Consider the following 9396-nt stretch of genomic DNA (forward strand, 5'->3'; position numbering starts at 1 on the left):
AAAATTGGTAGCTGGAATAATCATCAAAAATTGATCATAATAAAAGTAAAAAAGAAAAAAATTCTGAAGGGTTGAACTTGGAAATGAGGCCGGAAGAAGAAATGAAGCAGCAGAATCACCCCCCAGAATCCATCTGTGGGGATGCTGGTGCTATTGGACACAGGAAGTCGGAGCTACACTGCGGGGCACCACCCACGCACTAGCGTCCTTGTTACCATGGAAACGTGCTGCCGCCACCCGCTAACGACATGGATTCTCCGCTCTTCCTGCTGCTTCTCATTCAGGGTCTGGTTAGTACATCTAATTGGTGAATCTTAGGTCACAAGTCTATCCTGTGTTACATCCTAGGTGTACAGGAGGCGGGGAAATCAAGGTGCCCTCCCTTCTAGGGTTGCCAAACAAAATTCAGGAGGCTCAACATTTGCAAAACTTGGGGAGACATACTAAAATTCTATTCTCTGTTTATGTGAAATTTAAATTTAGCTGGGCACTCTGTATTTTTATTTGTTGTATCTGGCAACACTCCTGCCTTTGTAGTTTTGGTATTCAGGAGAAAACGAAGATTCATGTGATGGGCAGTTTTCAAAACGTAGGATAAGTTTCTCTATTGAGAAGGAACATGACTAATATTCACTACGATCCCTTCTCACATTTTTCCATGTAGTCACAAAGACAGTAATTTTGCAGTGAGGGAAAAAGCACTTTCTGGTGTCAAACCAAAACTTGACCTATAACCACATTTTTCTTTTACCAGTACCCCCTCCACCCATGTGGATCACAACTAATTTAATTTGCTACTAATTTGAGGTGATGTTTTGGGTAACAGGCTTTTCTTTCTTTTCTTTCATTTTTAAGTACTTTCCAAACCCAGCGGGGGACTTGAACTTACAACCCTGAGATCAAGAATTGTATGCTCTACTGACTGGGCCAGCCAGGGGCCCCTGGATAGCATGCTTGTATTTCTAACATAGATTCATCTTTTATTTGACCTCCCTTTTCAATAATAAATGGAGCTCTCATTCCCACTTCTGAGGAAGACATTTCACTGTGAGACTATTCAAGCTATATACAAATATATAAACATACTGCAAAATGAGAAGTAAGTCAAGAAAATCTGTGTCATAAAAAGTTCACTATATATCCCCTGCTCCGTATTTTAGTGTCTCTGCTTCACTTTATGATTAAGAATATTGATGAAGCTCTTCTGATACTTCTACAGAAAAAGGTTGTTTTGTATGTGCAAAATATTAGCAGCTTAGAAAAAGTAATCTTCCTCATAATTCTCCTTAAGCGTTTCCAACAAATTCACACTAGGGTCAAAGAGAATGAAGTTTGTAGTTGGCAAAATTATTTTGTTTATAAAAGTCTTATATTTTCAACTTACATATCTAATGTATTCAGGGTTAAGCTCATAAGATGAGTTGGAAAAAAGGCAGTGTTCTAATAATTAAACAGATCCCCAGCTAAAGTGGCAATCAGAAAGAGAAATTTACTTATTTTTAAATTATAACACCATCATGGTCATTTAGACTTTCTATACTGATTTGATAAGAAAATACAGATTTTACCAGTGTTGATGCATTTCATAATCATTGCTGGAAGAATACTTACCACTACTACCATATTTGATAAATAGTACAAAGGCACATCATTTGCACTTTAGGAGAAGAAAACAGTTTTTTAAAAGTTATTGATGAAAAGTATAGCATAGGGAATATAGTCAATAATATTGTAATGATGTATGGTGACAGATGGTAACTACACTTATAGTGAGCATTGCATAATATATAAAATTGTCAAATCACTATGTTTTGTACTTGAAAGTAACATTGTCAGCTTAAATTTTTATTATTGAAGTATAAAGAGAGAGGCAAACCAAGAACCAGATTCTTAACTAGAATTCTTAACAGATTCTTTTTTTTTTTTTGACAGAGAATGACAGTAAGAGAGGGAACACCAGCAGGGGGAGTGGGAGAGGGAGAAGCAGGCTCCCTGCTCAGTGACCTGAGCCGAAGGCAGAGGCTTAACGACTGAGCCACCCAGGCGCCCTCTTAACAGATTCTTAAACTGATGGGAGGTGGGTTGGGGGAATGTGTTAAACAGGTGATGGGGTTTAAGGAGTGCACTTGCTGTGACGAGCTAGCCCTGGGTGTTGTATGGAAGTGTTGAATGACTATATTGTACTCCTGAGACTAATATTACACTGCAGGTTAACTAGAATTTAAATAAAACTTGAATAAAATATTTGTATTTTAGTAAACCTAAAAATAATAACTTATTAGAGAATTCAAGTATTCACACTTTATTATGATTTTTTGGTCATGGACACCATTTTTAATTTTCGTCCTTATTTATTCCCCAAAGCAAAACGGATTAATTTTTATAAACAGCAATTCCCTGGGAAGAGGAACGTGGTGGATGGCTAAAGAGAAGAGTGGTAAATAATCATTCTAGCTCATTCTCAAGGGTCTCTCAGTTGTATCAAAGATCCAGAAAATGCTCTTGACAGTTAATATGCATGAATTCTGGTTCCCACTTACATGGTTTATACTATTATATTGCTCTGATTCTTACATATAATCTTATGACATACATGTGATTATTTCAATTTCATTTTATTTTATTCATAGAAAAAGCATCGAGTTAATGACATTTCAAGTCACATTATCTGAAAAACTGGCTCTTCACAGGATCTAAAGTACCATATTTTAGGGGCACCTGGCTGGCTCGGTTGGTAGAGCATGTGGCTCTTGATCTCAGGGTCATGAGTTCAAGCCCCACATTGGGCATGTAGCCTACTTAAAAATTATAAGGGGCATCTGGGTGGCTCAGTCCGTTAAGCGTCTGCCTTTGGCTCAGGTCATGATCTGCCTTTGGCTCAGGTCATGATCTCAGGGTCCTGGGATCAGGCCCCACACGGGGCTCCCCACTCAGCAGGGAGTCTGTTTCCCCCTCTTCCTCTGCCCGCCCCTCCCCCCTGCGTGTACACACTCTTTCTCAATAAAATCTTTAAAAAATAAAATACAGTATTTAAAAACAATTATTTAAATATCCCTCTAAGGTTTTGATTATTACCAGCTTAGTTTGTTTTACATTAAATGAAATAAATATTAAAATCCATATAATATAAAAATTACATATTAAAAAAGCAACAGTCCTCGGTTTACACCCACTACCAATCCTGAGCGAGAACTTCTGATAACAGTTTGGTATGTAACCTTGTAGAATTCTCTCTAAGGATACACAAATAACACACATAATCAAATTTTAAACATTTATTAAAAAAAGATTCTGTACGATTTGTAGCATTGTAAAATTTTAAAATGTTACATTCTAAGTATCTTTTCATATAAGTACATACATATCTACTTTACTCTTTCCATTTTGATACATTTTGATACAATTGCACAGTACATTATAATATTTACCTATTTTTACAGTAACATTTTTAAATTATGAAATTAATTCATACTTGAAACACATTTAAACAACACTAAAAATGTACTTGTTACTCCATAATCAATTTAGTTGTTCCTTTTGGTGGGCAGTTAGGGTGTTCACAGTTTTTAGTGCCACAAAATATATCCACAGAGAGCCTCTTTGTATAGTTTGTTATATGTGTGGAAGTAGTTCATTAATTTAAAAATCTGGAGTAGTTCATCTTAATATTCAAATTTGGTCAGATCATACCTTGAATATCTTATGCATAGTCATCCCTCAGATGTTTTAATCACATGGTAAATCTTGATAGTGCCTATGCATTGGTAGCAGGTAAATGTTAGGATGTAACATTTTAAAATTTTAAGATGCTACAAATCGTATAGAATCTCATTTTTTAAATAAATGTTTAAAATTCTATTATGTGTGTTATTTGTGCATCCTTAGAATTCTGCAAGGTTACATACCAAAATGTTATCAGAAGTTCTCTTTTTTCTCTCGTTTTTTATACCTGGTCATGACAAGGAGATGAGTTTGGAAATCCGTAATGAGCTCATACATATAATTCATAGAAGAGTGTTTACAGACACACACACACACACACACACACACACACACACACACACACACACGTGCTTATAAACTCCTCCTCTTCCGCCCTCCGTCAGCTGAATGGAAGATTCACTGCAGTTAACAAGGGAAGCAGTTTAGTCCTGCTTTTAAAGAAATAGAATTCTCTCATCATGAAAATCCATCACCTGCTCCCATGCTAGAGATGAGAAAGCCTTTGAACACCCTACCTGCTCCCTGCTCTTTTCTTGACTTTGCATTCATTCCTCTGTCCTTGCCTTACCTTGCCTGCACACCAGTGTTGTTGTCCAAGACCACATAACCCACCTGTAAGCTGGAGTTTTGCATGGCCCAGGTGTAGAGCAGGATCACATGAATAAAACAACCTTTGTTGCTTTATCTCTTTGATATAAAAGACCAATTTGTAAAACACACCAACACTTCTTAAAATGTTTCCCCACTCCTCTTACTGAGATCTCATACCTTGAAGCTTCATTCCTCATTCCCCCTCCCTGATGCCTGCCAGCCTGGGATCTCATTTTTTCTCCTGCTTTGCTTTCCATATTGCCATGGTTTTGTTTTTCTAAGAACACATTTTCACTTTTTCTGGCACAAATCCTCACCTCCACTTCTGCCCCCTACACCCTCATGATACTCAGAATATCCTGATTTGACAAACAAGACTGAGATTGTTCTAAGAGCTTAATTTACTTAATCCTCATAGCAAATTTATGAGGTGGAAACTGTTGTTGTTCACATTTTGCCAAAAAAATTACAGAGAAGTTAAGTAACTTGTCTTAAATGACACAGCTAATAGGTGAAAAATATGGAATTTAAATCCAGGCAGTCTGCTTGTAAGATACAAACTATTAACCTCTTTTCTGAATTTTTGCATATGCAAGGAAAACACACCATTCAGTTAGGTCTGGCTTCTTCTACCCTCCTTATTAGGCTTGGTCATATTTGTTCTCTTTCAGTTGCAGGTAATAAAAAAATGCAATTCAAACTGCATGAGGATGGAAAAAAAAAAAGAAATTTAACGGTTCATGAACCAGAAAAGTGGTCCAGAGTGTAGCTAGTTTCAGGTGCAGCTTAGTTTTAGGCTCAGTTTCTGACTTTCTGTCTCTGATACATATGCTTGTCTTTGGCATGTTGGCTTTTATTCTCAGCCTTCATGTGATGATCAGATGACTGCAGTAGCTCAAGTTTAAATTCAGTGTGAAAGAGGGAGTCTCTTTCTAGGTAGCTCTTGTCAGAGTTCTTTTAGTCACTGCATTTGGACCTATTTTGGACAGAGAGTGGTAGAAGGGTGAATTCCTGAAGGAAAATCAAGATTGTTGCTGGAAGAAGAAGAAACAATGGTTCCTATTATAATTCTCACCAATATTTCCACTTGTAACTCTTAGGTTTGTTCATCCTAAACTTGCACCTCCTAAGTGCCCCATTTTCTTTTTTTCTTCTTTTTTTCTTTTATTATGTTATGTTAATCATCCTACATTACATCATTAGTTTTTGATGTAGTGTTCCATGATTCAGTGTTTGCATATAACACCCAGTGCTCCACGCAGAACGTGCCCTCTTTAATACCCACCACCAGGCTAAACCATCCCCCCACCCCCTCCCCTCTAGAACCCTCAGTTTGTTTCTCAGGGTCCATCATCTCTCATGGTTCGTCTCCCCCTCCAATTTCCCACCCTTCATTTTTCCCTTCCTGCTATCTTCTTCTTCTTCTTCTTTTTTTAAAAACATATAGTGTATTATTTGTTTCAGAGGTACAGGCCTGTGATTCAACAGTCTTACACAATTCACAGCGCTCACCTTAGCACATACCCTCCCCAATGTCTATCACCCAGCCACCCCATGCCTCCCACCCCCCACCACTCCAGCAACCCTCAGTTTGTTTCCTGAGATTAAGAATTCCTCATATCAGTGAGATCATATGATACATTTCTTTCTCTGATTGACTTATTTCGCTCAGCATAATACCCTCCAGTTCCATCCACATCATTGCAAATGGCAAGATTTCATTCCTTTTGATGGCTGCATAATATTCCATTTTGTATATATACCACCTCTTCTTTATCCATTCCTCTGTTGATGGACATCTTGGCTCTTTCCACGGTTTGGCTATTGTGGACATTGCTGCTATAAACATTGGGTGCACGTACCCCTTCAGATCCCTACATTTGTATCTTTGGGGTAAATACCCAGTAGTGCAATTGCTGGGTCGTATGGTAGCTCTGTTTTCAACTTTTTGAGGAAACTCCATACTGTTTTCCAGAGTCTAAGTGCCCCATTTTCATTCACTAACATAATAGCGTAGGACTTTGACGAAGGATTTACTGGGTTTTGTTTTTGTTTTTTTTCTTCCACCCAAACTTATGCCAGTCTTCTGGGAGATTTCAGTGTTCACATAGATGACCATGCAATAGTATGGTTTTATATTTCCTGGACTTAAGTGAACCTTTATATGTCTCCACTGAATGCAAACTTTTTTTTTTTTTTAAGATTTTATTTATTTGTCAGAGAGCGAGAGAGAGAGCACAAGAAGAGGAAGAGGGAGAGGGAGAAGCAGGCTCCCCGCTGAGCAGGGAGCCCAATGTGGGGCTTGATCCCAGGACCCTGGGATCATGACCTGAGCCAGAGGCAGATGCTTAACCAACGAAATCACCCAGGTGCCCCTGAATGCAAACTGTTTAAATAATACTTATTGTACTTAACTATTTGCGTGCCTTTTTCTGCCAGACCATATGTTCTTCCTTGAGGTTAGGATTGTATATCTTCATCCTAACATATTAGCTGCTGTATGGCAGCTACTAATTAAATGTCCATTAAGTATGTACTAACTTAATAAATACTCCTTTCAACAATACTTGTTACCCTGCGACTGGAGTGGAGAGAAAGAACAGTTGAGATTGGCAAACCGGTTGTGGTGACCTAAGAGGGTGGGGAACAACTGAGAATAAAGTTGGATTGTTTTATTGGTGAGATGCAGGAAGAGATGGAGGGGAAGTAAAGGACAATTGAGAAAACCAGGGAGTTGTCAAGAAACTACAAATTGTGAGCTTAAAAGTGAGGTTTAGTCAGAATGAGTGACAGATGGAAGGGAAGAAGTTGATAGACTACAAATTTCACAGTTCAGTATTTCAAAAGTGAATTGGATGGGACAATGATAAAATTTATGCTACAAGGAACAAGGAATGAGGAAAACAAATTGAGGTAAAGATAATTAGGACATAGCCTAGTTGTCAAAAAATCTGCTTTTGGGGCGCCTGGGTGGCTCAGTTGGTTAAGCGTCTGCCTTCAGCTCAGGTCATGATCTCAGGGTCCTGGGGTGGAGCCCCGCATCTGGCTCCCTGCTCAGTGGGGAGTCTGCTTCTCCCTCTGCCACCTCCCCTGCTGGTGCTCTCTCTCTCTGTCAAATAAATAAAATCTTTAAAAAATTCTGCTTTTGAGAGCAGAGTTGGGAATGTATCTCAGCTCCTTACTTAGCACCTGTCCAAACTCAAAAATTAAAAAAAACAAACAAACCCTCTTCATCTCAGTTTTCTCATCTATAGATGGGGGATAATACCTACTTACAAGGCTCTTGTAAAGATTTGTATTGGGCTTTAATTAGGTAAAAACTCACTTATTACTACTGTCATCAGAGTAGAGCAGATTGAAGAGCTGTGAGACTAGAGACTCCGAGCCTCAGTCAGAACTCCTGGATGAGAGAAGAAGCCGACTTAGGAAAACAGGAAGCCAGGTACTAAAATCCTCAACAAACATAGTCACAAAATAAGTTACAAATACAATGGACAGTGAAGCTAAACTGGTATCAGCTGGAGGCAAGAGGTTCAAAGAAGTAGCTCTTTTCGGAAGAAGATAAATCACCAGAGGCCTGGGAACTGCAGTGCAGAGCCAGGAGAATGTGGGCCTTTCTTCATGGCCCAAGGTCAAGGGGCCCATGATGATCACAAATCCGACTAGTCTCTGGTATAGTCAGGTGTCATGAACATCAAAGGAGAGGGGAGGGTGTTGAGTGAAGGCGGAAATGAAATGGAAGCAGAGATGGGTGTGAGGCAGCTGGCAAAGTGTTTACCATGTCCTCAGGCCCTGCGGTACCTGGGACGGGAGTGAAAAACTTCACATGTAGACGGTTGCAGGAAAAGCAAAACCCACAAAGGATCCAGGTTCGGTTAAGGAAAGGAAATGGAGGGAAGTCCTTTAAAGATATAAAAATGTGAGCTACATTTTATGACAAATTCATAATTTTCAACCTTTTCAAATATTATTTAGTGATTATTTTCTCTCTCCATTTTGCTTTTCCCTCAGTCATCCTGAGTCCTCCCTTACCTTTATACTGCTCCACATGGATTTTTCTGGAAGAAGAATGGGGAAAATGCTGCTATCTTGTGTATCCTGTCTCAAACCTTGAACCTGCCCTAGTCCCAACAAATTACCATCTGACCATTCTTTGCCACAGGATAAATATGTTAGAGAAATCTAGACCTGAAGTACTTGGAAAAATTGATAGACTAAATTACTGATGGGCATTTCATCAGGTTACTTTGCATTGATTCATGACTCCCAGCTATGCTGTTGAAGGAAAAGTCATTGTACTAGAGCAGAAATTGGTTAGCTTCAAGAGCTGCAGAAAAACTGGAAGCTTCCCCAGAAAATAGAATCAGGCAACTTGCTCATACTTCCCTGCCCATCTTGAATATTATCCTAGCAAAGAGTTCTTGAAAGCATGTAGTCTTTTCCTTTATGGAAGGCCTGGGAGTCATATTTATCCTGCACTAAACAGACTTCTGCAAATGAAACCCCTTCTCTCTTTTTTTTTTTTCAATTTAATTTTATTATGTTAGTCACCATACAATACATCATTAGTTTTTGATGTAGTGAAACCCCTTCTTTTCACATTTAGATCTTCTTCTTCCCTTCCCTCAAAAGGAGGCTTATCTTTAGAATAAAGAACTAGTCATTTTCTTTCTTTTTTTTTTATTATTGAAGTATAGTTGACATACAGTGTTACATTGGTTTCAGGTGTAGGGCAAAGTGAATCAACAAATTTTATATATTACTTGGTACTCACCATGATAAGTGTAGTCACCATACATTATTACAATGTTATTGACTATATTCCCCATGCTGTTTCATCTCTGTAACTTACTTATTTTATAACCCAAAGTTTGTACCTCCTAATCCCCTTCACCTATTTTGCCCATCTCCCACGCCCCTCTTCTCTGGCAACCACCAATTTGAAGAACTACTCATTTTCTAATAACATTTTTAGTTATTGGAGTTCAGGATTTACACGCTTGGTACCAAAAACATCTGAATGTCGGTATCTTCACTGATTGGACAATAGTGAAAAAGATAATAGTGAAAAAGGGTTTATGG

At 38.5% G+C, this 9396-nt stretch overlaps 1 long non-coding RNA gene across 1 annotated transcript; it reads left to right on the plus strand.

The window, feature by feature from the left end:
- The first annotated feature begins 248 nt into the window (after positions 1-248).
- On the plus strand, positions 249-8869 carry LOC141373958 (uncharacterized). The gene is made up of 3 exons (XR_012380411.1): positions 249-290; positions 7659-7756; positions 8326-8869. It is a non-coding gene; the product is annotated as an uncharacterized lncRNA (long non-coding RNA).
- Positions 8870-9396: the final 527 nt, after the last annotated feature.

Source organism: Callorhinus ursinus, unplaced genomic scaffold (genome assembly GCF_003265705.2).
Source record: "Callorhinus ursinus isolate GAN/ISIS: 27379988/994484 unplaced genomic scaffold, GSC_fseal_2.0 scaffold13, whole genome shotgun sequence".
Lineage (NCBI taxonomy): Eukaryota > Metazoa > Chordata > Mammalia > Carnivora > Otariidae > Callorhinus > Callorhinus ursinus.